Below are 20886 nucleotides of genomic sequence, written 5' to 3'. Positions count from 1 at the left end.
GTTAGATATAGTGGGAATTAGTGAAGATCGGTCGCAGGAGGAACAAGACTTCTGGTCAGGTGAATACAGGGTTATAAATACAAAATCAAATAGGGGAAATGCAGGAGTAGGTATAATAATGAATAAAAAAAATAGGAGTGCGGGTAAGCTACTACAAACAGCATAGTGAACTCATTATTGTGGCCAAGATAGACACGAAGCCCACGCGTACCACAGTAGTACGAGTTTATATGCCAACTACACTGCTGGCCACCGTAAATGCAACACCCCTGAAGGAAGCATCCGCATCAAGTGAACTTTACACCATGGGTTTGCAGCGATGAGATATGCAACTGATTAGAATTTCAGCGCAGACGCACATCACGCGCGCCTGTGGCGCCACCTCATAGCGCCATTTAAGGCTTGGCGATTTCGACGAGTGTACGTTCGGCACGTGTGTTTACCTTGTGGTTGTTTCACAAGACGATCAGTTATGCCTCGTAGACAACAGCGAACATCTTTTGATCAAGTATCCGAGTTCGACAGAGGAAGGATAGTGGCTTACCGAGATTGTGGATTATCATACAGAGAAATCGCTAGTCGTGTTGGACGAAACCAAACAACTGTAATGCGGATATGTGACCGTTGGATGCAGGAGGGTACGACGGACCGACGTGGTCTATCGCATTCACCTCGGTGCACCACTGCACGTGCTGATAGGCAAATTGTGCGCATGGCAGTGACGGATCGCTCAGTGACATCCCGAACCATAGCACAGCACATTGCGTCTGTAACGCATCATCCAGTGTCTGCGCGTACCATTCGACGCCGTTTACAGCAGAGTGGTCTGTCCGCAAGACGTCCATTGCTTCGTTTACCATTGACGCAGAACCACAGACGTCTCCGTCGCCAATGGTGTGATGACAGACGGCTGTGGACGGCAGAATGGAATGACGTTGTCTTTACTGACGAGGCACGCTTCTGTCTGCAGCACCACGATGGTCGGATTCGAGTGTGGAGACACCGTGGAGAGAGGATGCTGGACAGCTGCATTATGCACCGCCACACTGGTCTTGCACCGGGTATTATGGCAAGGGGCGGTATTGGATATTACTCTCGCACGCCTCTAGTACGCATTGCCGGTACTTTAAATAGCCGGCGCTACATATCCGAGGTGCTGGAGCCAGTTGTCCTTCCTTACCTTCAGGGCTCGGCCACAGCCATATTTCAACAGGATAATGCGCGGCCACACGTGGCACCCATTGTCCAAAGGTTCTTCGTCAATAACCGGATTGAATTGCTTCCCTGGCCGGCTCGCTCTCCGGATCTTTCGCCGATAGAAAACATGTGGTCCATGGTTGCTCAACGAGTGACCCAGATTACATCCCCAGCTACCACACCAGATGATCTTTGGCAACGTGTGGAAGCTGCTTGGGCTGCTGTACCCCAGGAACACATCCAACGTCTCTTTGATTCAATGCCGAGACGTGTGGCAGCGGTGATCTCCAACAATGGCGGCTACTCTGGCTACTGATTCTGGCAGGAACCACATGTCACAGACGTCTGTAAACGCAATCATTTGATACTTGGTCAACATGTTATCTACAAAATAAATCTTGTTGTGCTACCTCTTATCTTTCTTGGTGTTGCATTTACGGTGGCCAGCAGTGTAGCTCCGCAGATGACGAAGAGATTGATGAAGTGTATGATGAGATAAAAGAAATTATTCAGGTAGTGAAGGGAGACGAAAATTTAGTAGTGATGGGTGACTGGAATTCGGTAGTGGGAAAAGGAAGAGAAGGAAACGTAGTAGGTGAATACGGAATGGGGGCAAGAAATGAAAGAGGAAGCCGCCCGGTAGAATTTTGCACAGAGCATAACTTAATCATAGCTAACACTTGGTTCAATAATCATGAAAGAAGGTTGTATACATGGAAGAAGCCTGGAGATACTAGAAGGTATCAGATAGATTATATAATGGTAAGACAGAGATTCAGGAATCAGGTTTTAAATTGTAACACACTTACAGGGGTAGATGTGGGCTATGACCACAGTCCATTGGTTATGAACTCTAGATTAAAACTGAGGAAACTGCAAAAAGGTGGGAATTTAAGGAGATGGGACCTGGATAAACTGATAGAACCAGAGTTGTAGAGAGCTTCAGGGAGAACATTAGGGAACGATAGACAAGAATGGGGGAAAGAAGTACAGTAGAAGAAGAATGGGTAGCTTTGAGGGATGAAATAGTGAAGGCGGCAGAGGATCAAGTAGGTGAAAAGACGAGGGCTAGTAGAAATCATTGGGTAACAGAAGAAATATTGAATTTAATTGATGAAAGGAGAAAACATAAAAATGCAGTAAATGAAGCAGGCAAAAAGGAATACAAACGTCTCAAAAATGAGATCGACAGGAAGTGCAAAATGGCTAAACAGGGATGGCTAGAGGACAAATGTAAGGATGTAGAGGCATATCTCACTAGTGGTAAGATAGATACTGCCTACAGGAAAATTAAAGAGACCTCTGGAGGAAAGAGAATCACTTGTATGAATATCAAGAGCTCAGATGGAAACCCAGTTCTTAGCAAAGAAGGGAAAGCGGAAAGGTGGTAGGAGTATATAGAGGGCCTATACAAGTGCGATGTACTTTGAGGACAATATTATGGAAATGGGAGAAGATGTAAGTGAAGATGATATAGCAGATATGATACTGAATAAAGAGTTTGACAGAGCACTGAAATACCTAAGCCGATACAAGGCCCGGTAGTAGAATATAGGTGTTGACAGACGTGAAAATTACCGAACTCTCAGTTTAATAAGCCATGGCTGCAAAATACTAACCCGAATTCTTTACAGACGAATGGAAAAACTGGTAGAAACCGACCTCGGGGAAGATCAATTTGGATTCCGTAGAAATGTTGGAACATGTGAGGCATTACTGACCCTACGACTTATCTTAGAAAATAGATTAAGGAAAGGCAAACTTACGTTTCTAGCATTTGTAGACTTAGAGAAAGCTTTTGACAATTTTGACTAGAATACTTTCTTTCAAATTCTTAAGGTGGCAGGGGTAAAATACAGGGCGCGAAAGGCTATTTACAATTTGTACAGAAACCAGATGGCAGTTATAAGAATCGAGGGGCATGAAAGGGAAGCAGTGGTCGGGAAGGGAGTGAGACAGTGTTGTAGCCTATCCCCGATGCTATTCAATCTGTATATTGAGCAAGCAGTAAAGGAAACAAAAGAAAAGTTCGGAGTAGGTATTAAAATCCACGGAGAAGAAATAAAAACTTTGAGGTTCGCCGATGACATCGTAATTCTGTCAGAGACAGCAAAGGACCTGGAAGAGCAGCTGAACGGAATGGGCAGTGTCTTGAAAGGAGGATATAAGATGAACATCAACAAAAGCAAAACGAGGATAATGAAATGTAGTCGAATTAAATCGGGTTATGCTGAGAGAATTAGATTAGGAAATGAGATGCTTAAAGTAGTAAATGAGTTTTGCTGTTTGGGGAGCAAAATAACTGATGATGGGCGAAGCAGTGTGGATATAAAATGTGGACTGGCAATGGCAAGGAAAGCGTTGCTGAAGAAGAGAAATTTGTTAACATCGAGTATAGATTTAAGTGTCAGGAAGTCGTTTCTGAAAGTATTTGTATGGAGTGTGGCCATGAATGGAAGCGAAACGTGGACGATAAATAGTTTTTGCAAGAAGAGAATAGAAGCTTTCGAAATGTGGTGCTACAGAAGAATGCTCAAGATTAGATGGATAGATCACACAACTAATGAGGAGGTATTGAATAGAATTGGGGGAAGAGGAGTTTGTGGCACAACTGGACTAGAAGAAGGGATCGGTTGGTAGGACATGTTCTGAGGCATCAAGGGATCAACAATTTAGTATTGGAGGGCGGCGTGGAGGGTAAAAATCGTAGAGGGAGACCAAGAGATGAATACACTAAGGAGGTTCAGAGAGATGTAGGTTGCAGTAGGTACTGGGAGATGAAACTTGCACAGGATAGAGTAGCATGGAGAGCTGCATCAAACCAGTCTTTGGATGAAGGCCATAACAACAATATATTGTTCTTCACTATTTACAACAATTTACCAACGCTGGGGTAACTTTTCGATTCCGCGAAGTACAAATCACGTGGTTTTAAGGAGAAGAACTCCTCGCGCCATGTTCGGAGAGCACTTTCAATCATTTTCAACCGGAAACGAAGTTCTTTGAAGGTCGTTCGATAGACAGCGGAAAAATTGAAAATCCGAGAGCGCAGGATTAGGTGAATAAAGTGGGTGCGGAATGACTTTCAAACCCAACTTCTGTACAGTGTTTCTTGTCGGTCTAGCAGAATCCGGACGGGCGTTATCTTCGAGTAACATCACTTTACGTAGTCTCCCTGGTCGTTGTTTTCGGACTGTGTCTGCAAGACGTCTCAGTTGCTGACAATAAATGTAAGTAATGATTGTTACACCTCAGAGAAGCAATTTGTAATACACCACATCGTCGGTGTGCCACCAGATGCATACCATTACCTTTTGTGGATGAGCGCGTCTTTGTGCTAAACCATTCCTTTCTTTTCCCATTTCTTGTCACCAGTAACGATACAGCATAGGAATCTTCACGAGCAAACAGAGATGCACATGTGGCCACCCGCCTCAGGGTATTCGGTACCCATACACCCGATTTTTGAACCTTCCGCATTGCATACATGTGTCTCGCGATGGTGGAATGATCACAGTTCATCAGATTTGCCAGTTCCCGACTACACTGATGTGGATGATGTGGATTAATGCGTTTAAACGATGTTCATTAAAATCTCGAAAATCTTCCTGAACTTAAGACTAACTAATATCAAAAAAGTCCTCCTTAAATTGAGGAAAAATCAATTTTCTTGCCGTGCTCTGTCCGATGGCATTATCCCCAAACACGGCGCAAATGTTTATGGCTGCCTCCGGTGCGTCACTTCCCTACTGAACGCATACAGAAGAATACGTCGGAAATGTTCCGACTTCTCCACTTGACACTCCATTTTCTAGCGTCCACAGCTCCACTCAGTATCTGCAAATGACAACATGAGAATATGTAAAGTCAAACAGCGACAGTGAACTACAAATAAAAAATGACAATCGATAAATAGACCAATAGCAGTCGAAATACCAACATGCAAAGAAAAAATTCTACGAACTTATGCACCAACTTACCACAATTTCAGCTGCAGCAGCAGACTTCGATTTCCCATTCATGGGATTTAAAAAAATGAAACATTTTAATCAGGGTTATTCACATATGCTGTACCAGTGTGATCTCACTTCCATGAATTTTGGAATGCTATTAAAAAGAACAAGAAGGGTAAAATTGACATCAATCTCGAGTTTATTTTGAACATCACAGTGCTTTACTAGGCATGCTCCTGTTAACTTCCTCCGACCTTTCTACTGATTTACCCATCCAGTTATAGAGGGGCCTAGAGCTTAACGTTGACAGTGGTCTATGAGAAAAGTCTTTCAGTTATTTACCTTTATCCGACATATTAGTCGCCGGCGAGGTGCAAAGACAGGCAATGGTCGGGTTTCGACTCATACGAATGCCCCAGTCTTTGGCTGCACAACGAAGATACTATCGTGCTCGAAAGTATCCGGACATCCTGAACTTCCTTTCACCTGTTTGCATGCAGCCCAAATAACCTAATTTTCTTGCAGGCCCTCTAACCTCTTTTCCGTAGAACCCTTTGACTATGCAAAATGGTTACCACAGCTAATCACTAGGGATCACTGCTATGTATCACAATAAGTCCAGGTGCAAATTAATACTATGATACTGAAAATATCAGAAAACACGTTATTAGAGATAAGATGCTTGTAAATTCAAATATATTACTAAAAGGGGCTTTTCAAAAACGTAACTATTTTCATTAGTATCTGAGACAAATAATGACCATACGTCCATAAAATAAGTCATACCGTAAACCTTACAAAAAAAAAATTGTGACAGATGTTCCAAGAACGTCTTTACTTGCAAAGCTCTATTATAATTCGAGATATTCTTGCTCACTAAAAGGTTTTCTAACCAACTATTAACTGTTGTTTGCTTGGTGAGTGATTTGCATATATTGGTTATTGAACTAATCAGAAAAACCGCGCTTAACAACGTTAAGCGCTCGGTGGAAACCACAAACCACACCTTCAACAACATATCACTATAAATGTCACTGTACTCATGGGACACGTGGATCTACACTGCAAAACACAATTAAAGGATCAGTTTTTCGTAAACGCTTAATTGTCTCCCAGTGCACTCATAAGTTTAGCCCAGTGTTTCCCAGGGTATAGAGCACTGCAGTACTGCGCTCCCGGCACCGCGTCACTACAAGCTCGCGGTACCGGCAGGCTGCACAGGTTAAAACAGAACACGATAACTTCCCGTCGCTTAGGACGTAAACAGGCGGCGCCTCTCCAGCGGTGCTCGGCCCCCACGCTATATACTGGTCCCAACTTTCCACTTGCCGGAGTGGCGGTGTCTTTCTTTTGAAATGGACTGCGGTCCTCTCTAACGCTGACTGTCTCCTTCCTGTTCGTCTTGCCTCTGCTCAACTGGTACTCAATAAGAAATCTAACTACATTTAAACAAACCTCCAGAAGAAGAATTTAATATGGAAGTGTAATATTTAGATACCATGAACCATGGTCTGTGGGGTGGCTTTCTGCCTCAGCGATACAGATAGTCGAACCGCAGGTGCAACCGTGACGGGAAGCCAGACAAACGCGTGGTTCCTGAAAAGGGGCAGCAGCCTTTTCAGTAGTTGCAGGGCAAGAGTCTGGATGACTGAGTGATCTGGCCTTGTAGCATCTAGCGAAGTTCGGTGGCAGGAGGAACAGGACTTCTGGTCAGGTGAATGTGGGGTTATATACATGTAGTCGCACTGGGGTAACGCAGGAGTAGGTTTAATAATGAATAAGGAAAGCCGGCCGCGGTGGTCCAGCGGTTCTAGGCGCGCAGTCCGGAACCGCGCGACTGCTACGGTCGCAGGTTCGAATCCTGCCTCGGGCATGGATGTGTGTGATGTCCTTAGGTTAGTTAGGTTTAAGTAGTTCTAAGTTCTAGGGGACTGATGACCACAGATGTTAAGTCCCATAGTGCTCAGAACCATTTGAACCATTTTTGAATAAGGAAATAGGAATGTTGGCAAGCTACTATGAACAGTTTAGTGAGCGTATTATCGTAGCCAAGTTAGACATGAAGCCCACACCTACCACAATAGTGCAAGCTTATATGCCAACTAGCTCTGAGGGTGATGAAGGGAAAGAAGAAATGTATGAAACGATAATAGAAATTATCCAGATACTTAAAGGAGACGAAAATTTAATTGTGACAGGGGATTGGAATTCGATAGTAAGAAAAGGAACAGAAGGAAAAACAGTAGGTGAATGTGAACTGGGGAAAAGGAATGAAAGAGAAGTTGCCTCGTAGAATATTGCACAGAGCATAATTTAATCATCGCTAACGCGTGGTTTAAGAATCATGAAAAGAGGTTGTATACGTGGAAGAGACCTGGAGACATCGGAACGACACAGTTTGATTATATAATGGTAAGACAGAGATTTAGGAACCAGATTTTAAGTTTTTAGGACATTTCCAGGGACAGATGTGGACTCTGACCACAGTTTAATGGCTATGAAGTGTAGATTGAAACTGAAGAAATTAGAACAAAGGTAGGAAGTTAATGAGATGGGACGTAGATAACTTGAAATATCCAGAGGTTGCTGATGGTTGCAAAGGGTGCTTTAGGCAACGGTTGACTACAACAGTGGAAAGGAATACAGTAGAAGACGAATGGGTAGCTTTAAGAGATGAAATAGTGAAGGAAACAGAGGATCATTCAGGTAAGAAAATAAGGCAAATGCTTGGATAACCCAACAGATATTGAATTCAACTGATGATAGAAGAAAATATAAAAATGCAGCAAACGAAGCAGGCGAAAGGGAACAGAAACGTTTAAAAAATGAGACTAACAGGAAGTGCAACATGGTTAAGCAGGAATGACTAGAGGATAAATGCAAGGATTAGAAGCATATGTTACTAGGGGAAAGATAGATACTGCCTACAGGAAAATTAAAGAGGCGTTTGGGGAAAAGAGAAGCAGCTGTATGAACATCAAGAGGTCAGTGCTAAGCAAAGAAGGGAAAGCTGGAAGGTGAGAGGTGGTAGGAGCATATACATGGTCTACACAAGGGAGATGAATTTGAAAGCAATGTTAGGGAAAGGAAAGAGGGCGTAGATGAGAATGATACTGCGAGAAGAATTTGAGGGAGCACTGAAAGACCTGAGACGAAACAAGGCCCCGGGAGTAGACGGCATTCCGTCACAACTGCTGACAGACTTGGGAGAGCCAGCCATAACAAAATTATTCCATCTGGTGCGGAAGCTGTACGAGACGGGCGAAATACCTCTCAGACTTCAAGAAGAATATGATAATTGCAATTCCAAAGAAAGCAAGTGCTGATAGCTGCGAAAATTACCGAGCTATCAATTCAATAAGTCTTGGTTGCAAAATGCTAACAGGAAGTCTTTATAGAGGAATGGAAAAACTGATAGAAGGTGACCTCTGGGAAGCTCAGTTTGGACTCCGGAGAAATGTAGGAACACTCGAGGCAATACTGATCCTACGACTTACCTTAGAAGACAGGTTAAGGAAAGGCAAACCTACCTTTATAGCATTTGTAGGCCCAGAGAAAGCTTCTGACAATGTTGACTGGAATACTGTCTTTGAAATTCTGAAGGTAGCAGGGGTAAAACACCGTGAGCGAAAGGCTATTTACAACTTGTACAGAAACCAAACGGCAGTTATAAGTGTCGAGGGCCATGAAATGAAAGCAGTGGTGAGAAGGGAGTGAGACAGGGTTGTTGCATATCGCCGATGTTATTCAATCTTTATACTGAACAAACTGTAAGGGAAACCAAAGAAAATCTGGAGTCGGAATTAAAGTTCAGGGAGAGGAAATAAAAATTTTGAGGTTTGCCAATGACATTGTCATTCTATCAGAGACATTAAAAGCCCTGGAAGAGCAGTTGAACGGAGTGGATAGTGTCTTGAAAGGAGCATATAAGAGGAATGTCAACAAAAGCAAATCAAGGATAATGTAATGCAGTCGAATTAAATCGGGCGATGCTGAAAGAATTAGATTAGGAAACGAGTCTGTGAAAGTAGTAGAGGATTTTTGTTATTTGGGCAGCAAAAAGTAGAGAGGATATGTAATGTAGACTATCAGTGGCAAGAAAAGCATTTCTAAAGAAGAGAAATCTGTTAATATCGAATATACACTGCTGGCCACCGTAAATGCAACACCCTGAAGGAAGCATCCGAATCGAGTGAAATTTACACCATGGGTTTGCAGCAATGAGATATGCAACTGATTAGAATTTCAGCGCAGACGCACATCACGCGCGCCTGTGGCGCCACCTCATAGCGCCATTTAAGGCTTGGCGATTTCGACGAGTGTACGTTCGGCACGTGTGTTTACCTTGTGGTTGTTTCACAAGACGATCAGTTATGCCTCGTAGACAACAGCGAACATCTTTTGATCAAGTATCCGAGTTCGACAGAGGAAGGATAGTGGCTTACCGAGATTGTGGATTATCATACAGAGAAATCGCTAGTCGTGTTGGACGAAACCAAACAACTGTAATGCGGATATGTGACCGTTGGATGCAGGAGGGTACGACGGACCGACGTGGTCTATCGCATTCACCTCGGTGCACCACTGCACGTGCTGATAGGCAAATTGTGCGCATGGCAGTGACGGATCGCTCAGTGACATCCCGAACCATAGCACAGCACACTGCGTCTGTAACGCATCATCCAGTGTCTGCGCGTACCATTCGACGCCGTTTACAGCAGAGTGGTCTGTCCGCAAGACGTCCATTGCTTCGTCTACCATTGACGCAGAACCACAGACGTCTCCGTCGCCAATGGTGTGATGACAGACGGATGTGGACGGCAGAATGGAATGACGTTGTCTTTACTGACGAGGCATGCTTCTGTCTGCAGCACCACGATGGTCGGATTCGAGTGTGGAGACACCGTGGAGAGAGGATGCTGGACAGCTGCATTATGCACCGCCACACTGGTCTTGCACCGGGTATTATGGTATGGGGCGGTATTGGATATTACTCTCGCACGCCTCTAGTACGCATTGCCGGTACTTTAAATAGCCGGCGCTACATATCAGAGGTGCTGGAGTCAGTTGTCCTTCCTTACTTTCAGGGCTCGGCCACAGCCATATTTCAACAGGATAATGCGCGACCACAAGTGGCACGCATTGTCCAAAGGTTCTTCGTCAATAACCAGATTGAATTGCTTCCCTGGCCGGCTCGCTCTCCGGATCTTTCGCCGATAGAAAACATGTGGTCCATGGTTGCTCAACGAGTGACCCAGATTACATCCCCAGCTGCCACACCAGATGATCTTTGGCAACGTGTGGAAGCTGCTTGGGCTGGTGTACCCCAGGAACACATCCAACGTCCCTTTGACTCAATGCCGAGACGTGTGGCAGCGGTGATCTCCAACAATGGCGGCTATTCTGGCTACTGATTCTGGCAGGAACCACATGTCACAGACGTCTGTAAACGTAATCATTTGATACTTGGTCAACATGTTATCTACAACATAAATTTTGTTGTGCTACGTCTTGTCTTTCTTGGTGTTGCATTTACGGTGGCCAGCAGTGTAGATCTGACAAGGGGGCCCTCCATGCAGTAAATCATGGATTTTGATGCGCTTCAAATATGTTGTAGAGGCACTTACCCTGAGTACCTCGCTGTCCGGCTTTTAGCAACGGGCCTTGGTTTTTGAGAAAATCGATTTTGAAGTTCATAGCGCGCTTTGTATACCCGTAACATGGCATATATTCGGAGAAAGGCAGCGTAGCGCAGCGGTAAAGTTTCAGGGCTACCGCGTCGGCGGTACCGTGTTCGAATCCTGCAACCGTATATGCTTTATTTGTATATGCAAGAATCGTCCCGAATATTTGGTCCTAACGTTCAAAAACGAGTAGACGAATTAACTGGGAAATACAGAAATGTAGTCGCGTCCTGCCTGAAATCCGGGAAGTCACGAAGCTGGTGTACGAAGAATTTTTGCGTTCTGTAATTCTTCCGTACGTGGGACAGAAAAAAAATTTCCTTCATTATCGACTCGTGGGGACGGCAAACAGATTCAACTTAATACGATCATATATTCACTGATGAAAGGAAAGTGAGCACCTGTACCCTAAAAGTGGTTCCACCAAAGTGCACTTCTTATTGCCAGTCCTGCGATGTTTATTTTTACCGACAGGTGAAAATCTTCACGTAAATTATTCAGAATGCTCACGACTTGATGAAAGACAATAGAGAGATCGCTTCTAGGAAAGATTCGATAAAATTACATCTACATCTACGTGATTACTCTGCTATTCACAATTATGTGCCTGGCAGAGGGTTCAATGAACCACCTTCATGCTCTCTCTCTCTACCATTCCACTCTCGAATGGCACGCGGGAAAAACGAGCACTTAAATTTTTCCGTGTGAGCCCTGATTTCTCGTATTTTATCGTGATCATTTCTCCCTATGTAGGTGGGTGCCAACAGAATGTTTTCGCAATCGGAGGAGAAAACTAGTGATTGAAATTTCATGAGAAGATCCTTTGTTTTTATGATTGCCACTCCAATTGACGTATCATGTCTGTGACACTATCTCCCCTATTTCGCGATAATACAAAACGAGCTGCCCTTCTTTGTACTTTTTCGATGTCATCCGTCAGTCCCACCTGATGCGGATCCCACATCGCACAGCAATACTCTAGAATAGCGTGGACAAGCGTGGTGTGAGCAGTCTCTTTGGTAGACCTGTTGCACCTCCTAAGTGTTCTGCCAATGAATCGCAGTCTTTGGTTTGCTCTACCCACAATATTATCTATGTGATCGTTCCAATTTAGGTTATTTGTAATTGTAATCCCTAAGTATTTAGTTGAATTTACAGTCCTCAGATTTGTGCGACTTATAGCGTAATCGAAATTTAGCTGATTTCTGTTAGTACTCATGTGAATAACTTCGCACTTTTCTTTATTCAGGGTCAATTGACACTTTTCGCACCGTACACATATCCTATCTAAATCATTTTGCAGGTCGTTTTGATCATCTGATGACTTTACAAGACGGTAAATGACAGAATCATCTGCAAACAATCTAAGACGGCTACTCAGATTGTCTCCTATGTCGTTAATAAAGATCAGAAACAATAGAGGCCTATATCACTTCCTTGGGGAACGCCGGGTATTACTTCTGTTTTACTCGGTGACTTTCTGTCTATTACTATGAACTGTGACCTTTCTGACAGGAAATCACGCATCCAGTCGCACAACTGAGGCGATACTCCGTAGGCACGCAGTTTGATTAGAAGACGCTTGTGAGGAACGGTGTCGAAGGCCTTCTGGAAATCAAAAAATATGGAATCAATTTGACATCCCCTGTCGATAGCACTTATTACTTCATGAGTATAAAGAGCTAGTTGTGTTTCACAAGAACGATATTTTCTGAATCCGTGCTGACTATATGTCAATAAATCGTTTTCTTCGAGGTACTTCATAATATTCGATTACAATATATGTTCTAAAACGCTACTGCAAATCGACGTTAGTGATATAGGCCTGTAATTCAACGGATTACTCCTACTTCCCTTTTTGGGTATTGGTGTGACTTGAGCAATTTTCCAGTCTTTAGGTACGTATCTTTCTGTGAGCGATTGGTTGTATATAATTGCTAAATATGGAACTATTTTATCAGCATACCCTGAGAGGAACCTGACTGGTATACAATCTGGACCGGAGGCCTTGCCTTTATTAAGTGATTTAAGCTGCTTTGTTACACCGATGATGTCTACTATGTTTCTCATCTTGGCAGTTGTTCTTGATTGGAATTCAGAAATATGTACTTCGTCTTCTTAGGTGAAGGAGTTTCGGAAAACCGTTTTTAATAACTCTGCTTTAGTTGCACTGTCATCAATGACAAACCGTTGTTATCGCGCAGTGAAGGTATTGATTGTGTCTTGCCACTGGTGTGCTTTATGTATGACTAGAATCTGTTTGGGTTTTCTGCCGTATTTCGAGACAGAATTTCGTTGTGGAAATTATTAAAAGCATCTCGCATTGAAGTACGCGCCATAGTTCGAACTTGTGTAAAACTTTGCCAATCTTGGGGATTTTACGTTCTTTTAAATTTGGCATGCTTTGTTCGTTACTTCTGCAACAACGATCTGACCCGCTTTGTGTACAATGGGGGATCAGTACCATGACTTATAAATTTATGTGATATATATCTCTCAATTGCTGTCGATACTATCTCTTTGAAAACATTCCACAGCTTTTCTACACTTACATGATCAGATCGGAAGGAGTGAAGACTGTCTCTTAAAAAGGCGTTACGAGCATTTTTATCAGCTTTTTTCAATAGATATACTTTGCGTTTCTTTTTGATGGTTGTAGGTGTTACGGTATTCAGCCTAGCAGCAACTGCCTTGTGGTCGCTAATCCATGTATTCGTCACAATACTCACTATTTGTCCTGGATTATTTGTTCCTAAAAGGTCAAGTATGCTTTCGCAACCATTTACGCGTCGAGTGGGCCCATGAACTAATTGTTCAAAATAATTTTCTGAGAAAGCATCCAGTAAAATTTCGGATGACGTTTTATGCCTGCCGCCGGCTTAAACGTATAATTTTTCCAGCATATCGAGGGTAATTATCTGATATGAGGCTCAAGTTTTCTTTGAACTGTTCAGCAACTTTGTCGTCTGAGTCGGGGGGTCGGTAAAACGATCCAATTAATAGTTCAGTCCGATTATCAGGTATAGCCTCTACCCATACTATTTCATACAAACTATCTACTTCAATTTCGCTACAAGGCAAACTACCTCTGACAGCAATAAATACTCCACCACCAACTGTATTTAATTTATCCTTTCTGAACACAGTTAGATCGTTTGAAAAAATTTCGGCTGAACTTATTTCCGGCTTTAGCCAGCTCTCTGTACCTACAACTATTTGAGCTACAGTGCTTTCTATTAGGGCTTGGAGCTCTAGTTCTTTCCCAACACAGCTACGACAGTTTACAACTACAATACCAATCGTTTCTACAACTACCTTACTGTGTTTTACCTGCCCACTTTTAGACGGACCGTCTGTGGTTCCCTGAGACCCTCTAACCTAAAAAACCGCCCAGTCCCTTCCACACAGCCCCCGCTACCAGTGTAGCCGCCTCCTGCGTGTAGTGGACTCCTGACCTATTAAGCGGAACCCGGAAACCCACCACCCGATGGCGCAAGTCAAGGAATCTGCAGCCTACACGGTCACAGAACCGCCTGAGCCTCTGATTCAGACTCTCCACTCGGCTCTGCACCAAAGGACCACAGTCGGTTCTATCGACGATGCTGCAGATGGTGAGCTCCGCCTTAATCTCGGAAGCAAGACTGGCAGTCTTTACCACTTCCACTAGCCGCCCGAAATCAGACAGAATCTTCTCCGATCCAAAGCGACACACGTCATTGGTACCGACATGAGCCACCACCAGCTGTCGGCTGCACCCTGTACTCTTCATGGCATCCGGGAGCACCCTTTCTACATCCGGAATGACTCCCCCCGGAGTGCATACAGAGCGCACACTGGCTTCCTTGCCCTCCTTGGCAGCCATGTTCCTAAGGGGCCCCATTACGCGCCTAACGTTGGAGCTCCCAACTACCTGCAAACCCACCCTGTGTGAATGCCCAGACCTTGCGGGCCGAGAAGCTTCCTCTGGAACGAGGTGGACGACTGTATCTGGCTCAGAGATATCGTCAGCCACAGATAACGCCCGAAACCTGTTCGTCAAACGAACCGGGGAGGCCCTACGATCGGCCCCTCGGAAAGTTTTTCGCTGCCTGCCAGACTTCGGAATGATCTCCCACTCGACCACGGGTGAGGGGTCAACCTCAGTGCAGGCAGTACCCGGGGCGGCCACGGCAGTGGACCGATCGGAGGACACGTGGGACGTGCTCGACGTCCCTCGCATCCCCGCGTCCGATCCCCCACAGCGACGCCCCTGGCAGCAGCCTCAAGCTGTGTGACGGAAGCCAACGCAGCCTGAAGCTGTGAGCGAAGGGTCGCCAGCTCAGCTCGCATCTGTACACAACAATCACAGTTCCTATCCATTACTGCACTCCTGTTTGAAGCTCGTAAAAATATGTAAAAAGCGAACGGTGTACTCGCCTTAGTAGTAACAGGAACTAGCGGTGCTGCTCTCTCTGACGGTCTAACTGATACATTCGCTAAACCTACATCAATTCAGCGCACCTAATTTTGAAAGCATTATCAGATATGCATGGTTCGCATTGAAATTAGCGGATGAAAGAGAAATATTTTTGAATGCAAATGAATTTTGTTTCCCGGTATCGATCATGAAGAAACCGTGCGCCTGCAGGACGGTTGCTTTCATAAAATGCGCGTGGTCCTGTGAAAATTTGTGCTTCGGTTTTTTCTATGATAAGTATCACCCACAATATTGATCTCGCACATCAAACAATGTAGACGATGAGAAATAAGATTTTGTAATACTCCATGACAGAAAAACATAATAACTGAATATGTCTTTATAATTTCGCACACCTTACACTCTTTGTTGATATTCTTTGAAATAAATTTGAAAAATTCGGTCGGTTTTGAAAAAAAAAAAGTACAAGAGCAGGATTCCAACACGGTACCTCCAGGGCTGTAGCCGTGAACCTTTACCGCTGCGCTACGCTGACTTGCTCGGTATACAGGTAATGTAACGGGTATACAACGCCCGATGAGCTTCGAAATCGATTTTCTCAAAAAGTAAGGCCCGTCGCTAAAAAACCGGATATCCAGGTACTCAGGATAAGTGCCTCTACAACACATTTGAAGCGCATCAAAATCCTTGATTTATGGAGTGTCCCCTTGTGAGTGTTAGGAAGTATTTTCTGACGCTATTAGTCTTGAATGTAGCCATGTATCGAAGTGAAACATGAACGATAACAGTTCATACAAAAAGAGAATAGAAGATTTCGAAATGATGTGCTACGCCGACCGCGGTGGTCTCGCGGTTCTAGGCGCGCAGTCCGGAACCGTGCGACTGCTACGGTCGCAGGTTCGAATCCTGCCTCGGGCATGGATGTGTGTGATGTCCTTAGGTTAGTTAGGTTTAAGTAGTTCTAAGTTCTAGGGGACTAATGACCACAGCAGTTGAGTCCCATAGTGCTCAGAGCTATTTTTTGATGTGCTACAGGAGAATGTTGAAGAATTTTGAATATTAGATGGATAGATCACATAAGTAATGAGGAGGTACTGAACTGAATTGGGGGGACAAGAAATTTGTGTTACAATTTGCCAAAAGAAGGAATCGGTTGATAGGACACATTCTGAGACAGCAAGGGATCACCAAGTTAGTACTGGAGGGAAGTGTAGGGAGAGGGTGGGGGTAAAAGACGTAGAGGGAGACCAGGAGGATGTAAGTTGCAGTAGTTAGTCGGAGATGACGAGTCTCGTACAGGACAGAGTAGAATGGAGAACTATATAAAACCAGTCTTCGGACTGAAGACCACAACAACAACAAAAAAACTTGAAATATTGTCTCAAACGAGCCCAAAACATTCCTCTGTATTGGTGCAAAATCGTGGCACACTCGAACGTCGTGACCTCCAGCTCGGCGACGCTAGCAACGTGTCGACACATGCGAAAAAGTGGGCACAGCTTAAAAGTTCATCTGAAGTGTAAGGTTCGTTAATGATGTCACATTAGCAGCAAATTTCGTCACTGTTCTACACGACGCCATGGTGGACGTATCACAAGACGGGGATGTCATCTCTTACCAACATTTCACCAATAATTCTGAATACGATGGAGGACAGAACGACGATGCCCAGCGTCTAAACCACGCGATCTTCTTATGAGTGGCCGAGGAAAACATTTCAGACACGCCGCCGCTCAGGACTGACACGAAAAGGGCACAGGATATGGCAAAAAGAGGGTCAATGAAACTACTCCTTCCCTTGGGGCATTGATTCCCATACATTTCACAGTCGAAAACGACATTTCGTAGTGCGAGAGAACAACAGGACGACGCTCTTTACAATGTTCGACACTGCTGTCACTCCACGGACATGAGCCTGCAACCGTATTGAATGTGATCTGACCCCTTTGGAGTTTTGCGTGACTCTAGTTTTTGCTCAGGTATACAGGGTGGAAGCACTAGGGACCGTTCAAAAGCATTCGACGAAATCTGATCCGAAGGAGCAAAGGGTGTATATGCTTCTCTTCAGCCCTTCTTTTCGGCGATCTCCTATGGCGTAAACACAGGGGGTTGGTGGGGGCGGGGTGGGGGGGCAGGGGGCAACATTGATACATGGATGAATAGAACAGTATAGGGTCCTTCTAAGGTCTCCCAGTTCGCTGACACTCTGTTACCTGCATAACTTTGCTGCGCACTTCGAAAATGTACCTGCACAGAGACTTGGACACCCATTCACTCGAGTTTCGATCCGCTACAGCTCTAGCGCCTGAGAGCAGGCAAGCCTTCCGAACCAACTGTTGTTCCTATTAACTAAACACGACAAATGTTAAATGTGGTTTCATTCACAAGTAACAAACTTGAAGTCACGTGAAGTAAAGTTTTGTATTGGATGGGGATTCGAAACCAGCACCTAATCGAACTAGGCACTAAGCACAATCAAAGGTCAGATATCCGGTTTTTTCAGCAGTAGAGCAATGTTTGAATTTCAAACTATGAGACGAATAAAGGATGTTTGCATATCCATGCTTGGAACCCAGCTCCTATCGCCGTTGCTTTCGAACCACTAATCGACGCCAAATACACTCCTGGAAATTGAAATAAGAACACCGTGAATTCATTGTCCCAGGAAGGGGAAACTTTATTGACACATTCCTGGGGTCAGATACATCACATGATCACACTGACAGAACCACAGGCACATAGACACAGGCAACAGAGCATGCACAATGTCGGCACTAGTACAGTGTATATCCACCTTTCGCAGCAATGCAGGCTGCTATTCTCCCATGGAGACGATCGTAGAGATGCTGGATGTAGTCCTGTGGAACGGCTTGCCATGCCATTTCCACCTGGCGCCTCAGTTGGACCAGCGTTCGTGCTGGACGTGCAGACCGCGTGAGACGACGCTTCATCCAGTCCCAAACATGCTCAATGGGGGACAGATCCGGAGATCTTGCTGGCCAGGGTAGTTGACTTACACCTTCTAGAGCACGTTGGGTGGCACGGGATACATGCGGACGTGCATTGTCCTGTTGGAACAGCAAGTTCCCTTGCCGGTCTAGGAATGGTAGAACGATGGGTTCGATGACGGTTTGGATGTACCGTGCACTATTCAGTGTCCCCTCGACGATCACCAGTGGTGTACGGCCAGTGTAGGAGATCGCTCCCCACACCATGATGCCGGGTGTTGGCCCTGTGTGCCTCGGTCGTATGCAGTCCTGATTGAGGCGCTCACCTGCACGGCGCCAAACACGCATACGACCATCATTGGCACCAAGGCAGAAGCGACTCTCATCGCTGAAGACGACACGTCTCCATTCGTCCCTCCATTCACGCCTGTCGCGACACCACTGGAGGCGGGCTGCACGATGTTGGGGCGTGAGCGGAAGACGGCCTAACGGTGTGCGGGACCGTATCCCAGCTTCATGGAGACGGTTGCGAATGGTCCTCGCCGATACCCCAGGAGCAACAGTGTCCCTAATTTGCTGGGAAGTGGCGGTGCGGTCCCCTACGGCACTGCGTAGGATCCTACGGTCTTGGCGTGCATCCGTGCGTCGCTGCGGTCCGGTCCCAGGTCGACGGGCACGTGCACCTTCCGCCGACCACTGGCGACAACATCGATGTACTGTGGAGACCTCACGCCCCACGTGTTGAGCAATTCGGCGGTACGTCCACCCGGCCTCCCGCATGCCCACTATACGCCCTCGCTCAAAGTCCGTCAACTGCACATACGGTTCACGTCCACGCTGTCGCGGCATGCTACCAGTGTTAAAGACTGCGATGGAGCTCCGTATGCCACGGCAAACTGGCTGACACTGACGGCGGCGGTGCACAAATGCTGCACAGCTAGCGCCATTCGACGGCCAACACCGCGGTTCCTGGTGTGTCCGCTGTGCCGTGCGTGTGATCATTGCTTGTACAGCCCTCTAGCAGTGTCCGGAGCAAGTATGGTGGGTCTGACACACCGGTGTCAATGTGTTCTTTTTTCCATTTCCAGGAGTGTATATGTTTCTTTCGCCAATGGCGAGATGTACGCATGCTTGAACTAGACGTCACGTGACGAAGTGTCCACTGCTATCTCGGTGTCCAAATCTGCACATGATGTTGTTGAACGCACAATAAGGGACGTTAACTAGTTTTCACCAGTAGCTGGAAGTGGAATATTTGATCATGAAATGACAGCTATCTCTGTTGTTGACACCGAACGAAAAAATGTAAGAATGAAAAAAAAACACCAGAATTATATTTTGCCAGCAGTTAGGCGTGCACATGCTAGAGCTTCAAAAGATGTGATGAAATTTTTTTCAGAAGATCAGGGTTCGAACGCAGATACGTGCCTTACAGGGAGGCCTTGAGGTATTTGGAATCTTGAGCAAACAACGAATTTATGGATCTGTATTGTCAAGAAGGGATCGAATCATGCGAAACGGAAGATCTAATTTCGAATCTCAGCCCACCACCAATATTTTCAACATGTTTGTTGACACTGTGTGATGATCTCAACCCACAGGAAAAATAATTATCAAAATCTGAACTGTGAACTCATCCAAAATTCTAGTTGGAAAACCACACTCTTTGTTATACTTCTCAATTGGTCACGATCCCACTTTGTTTACGAACTGAAAACTTTAATATTCACGAGAAACTGCTCTGAAATTAACCTGAACCGACAAAATTGTGTATATATTCTCTGAAACTTCAAAGACATCTAAGACAATATCTGAAAAGAATTAGAAAAAGTAACAAAATTTCGTGAATCACACACAATACTGTTAACAATCGCATGGACACGGGGGGGTTTCACCATACATCTACCCACTTTTGAGTATAAGCAGCGTCTCTTAATACTACGACTCGTAGCAATACAACATCAAAATCTTTTATTACTGGGTAAACAGTCACTACGTGATTAGACAGCTGACATTTATAATTCCCGCTCACGTCAGGAAAAGCACCAATACGGGATTAGCAGCTTTTACGATATTGGTCGGAACGCAAGCTATTATGGCGGTCGCCGTAATTTTCGCGCGAAGCCATATTTCGCGACAAAATATTCTTATTAGTCACTGTCATATATCTAGTCTCATAACAATACATAAAACTACATAAAATAACTACAATAATTTTGACATGCAAGGAGAATTAGTTTAATGAGAGGAAGAAGTTTATATTTACTGGTGTTTCAACAATGACTGCCAGGCAACTTTTAATTCACTGATTGTAATTTTATTTTCGTTAGCAGAAAGCAAACAAACTAAACAAAGAATTTAATTAAATAGAGTCTGTATTTCTTATAATTCTAATAGAGAAAGAAAGTTTCTAGGTCAGGGGATAGAGTTCGGCAAAATCCCTTAACATTTTGTTGCATACGAAGCGTTGCGTTAGGCTGCACGATGTCGGCGGGTTACGATGATGAGAGCACGATGCAGGCAGTTCCGCTGGTTAATCTTCTCCGGCGAAACGCAAATAAAGTTCCGGCACAGCTGTATCATTAACCCCGTGGTGATTAGCAAACCACAAGACGCCAGTATACGAACGTTGTTGACATGTCCTCTCTTTCAAAGTACATGACGTAGACATCGCTCGTTTTTACACT

Source organism: Schistocerca nitens, chromosome 3 (genome assembly GCF_023898315.1).
Source record: "Schistocerca nitens isolate TAMUIC-IGC-003100 chromosome 3, iqSchNite1.1, whole genome shotgun sequence".
Taxonomy (NCBI): Eukaryota; Metazoa; Arthropoda; class Insecta; order Orthoptera; family Acrididae; genus Schistocerca; species Schistocerca nitens.
Note: the sequence above shows the minus strand (reverse complement) of the source record.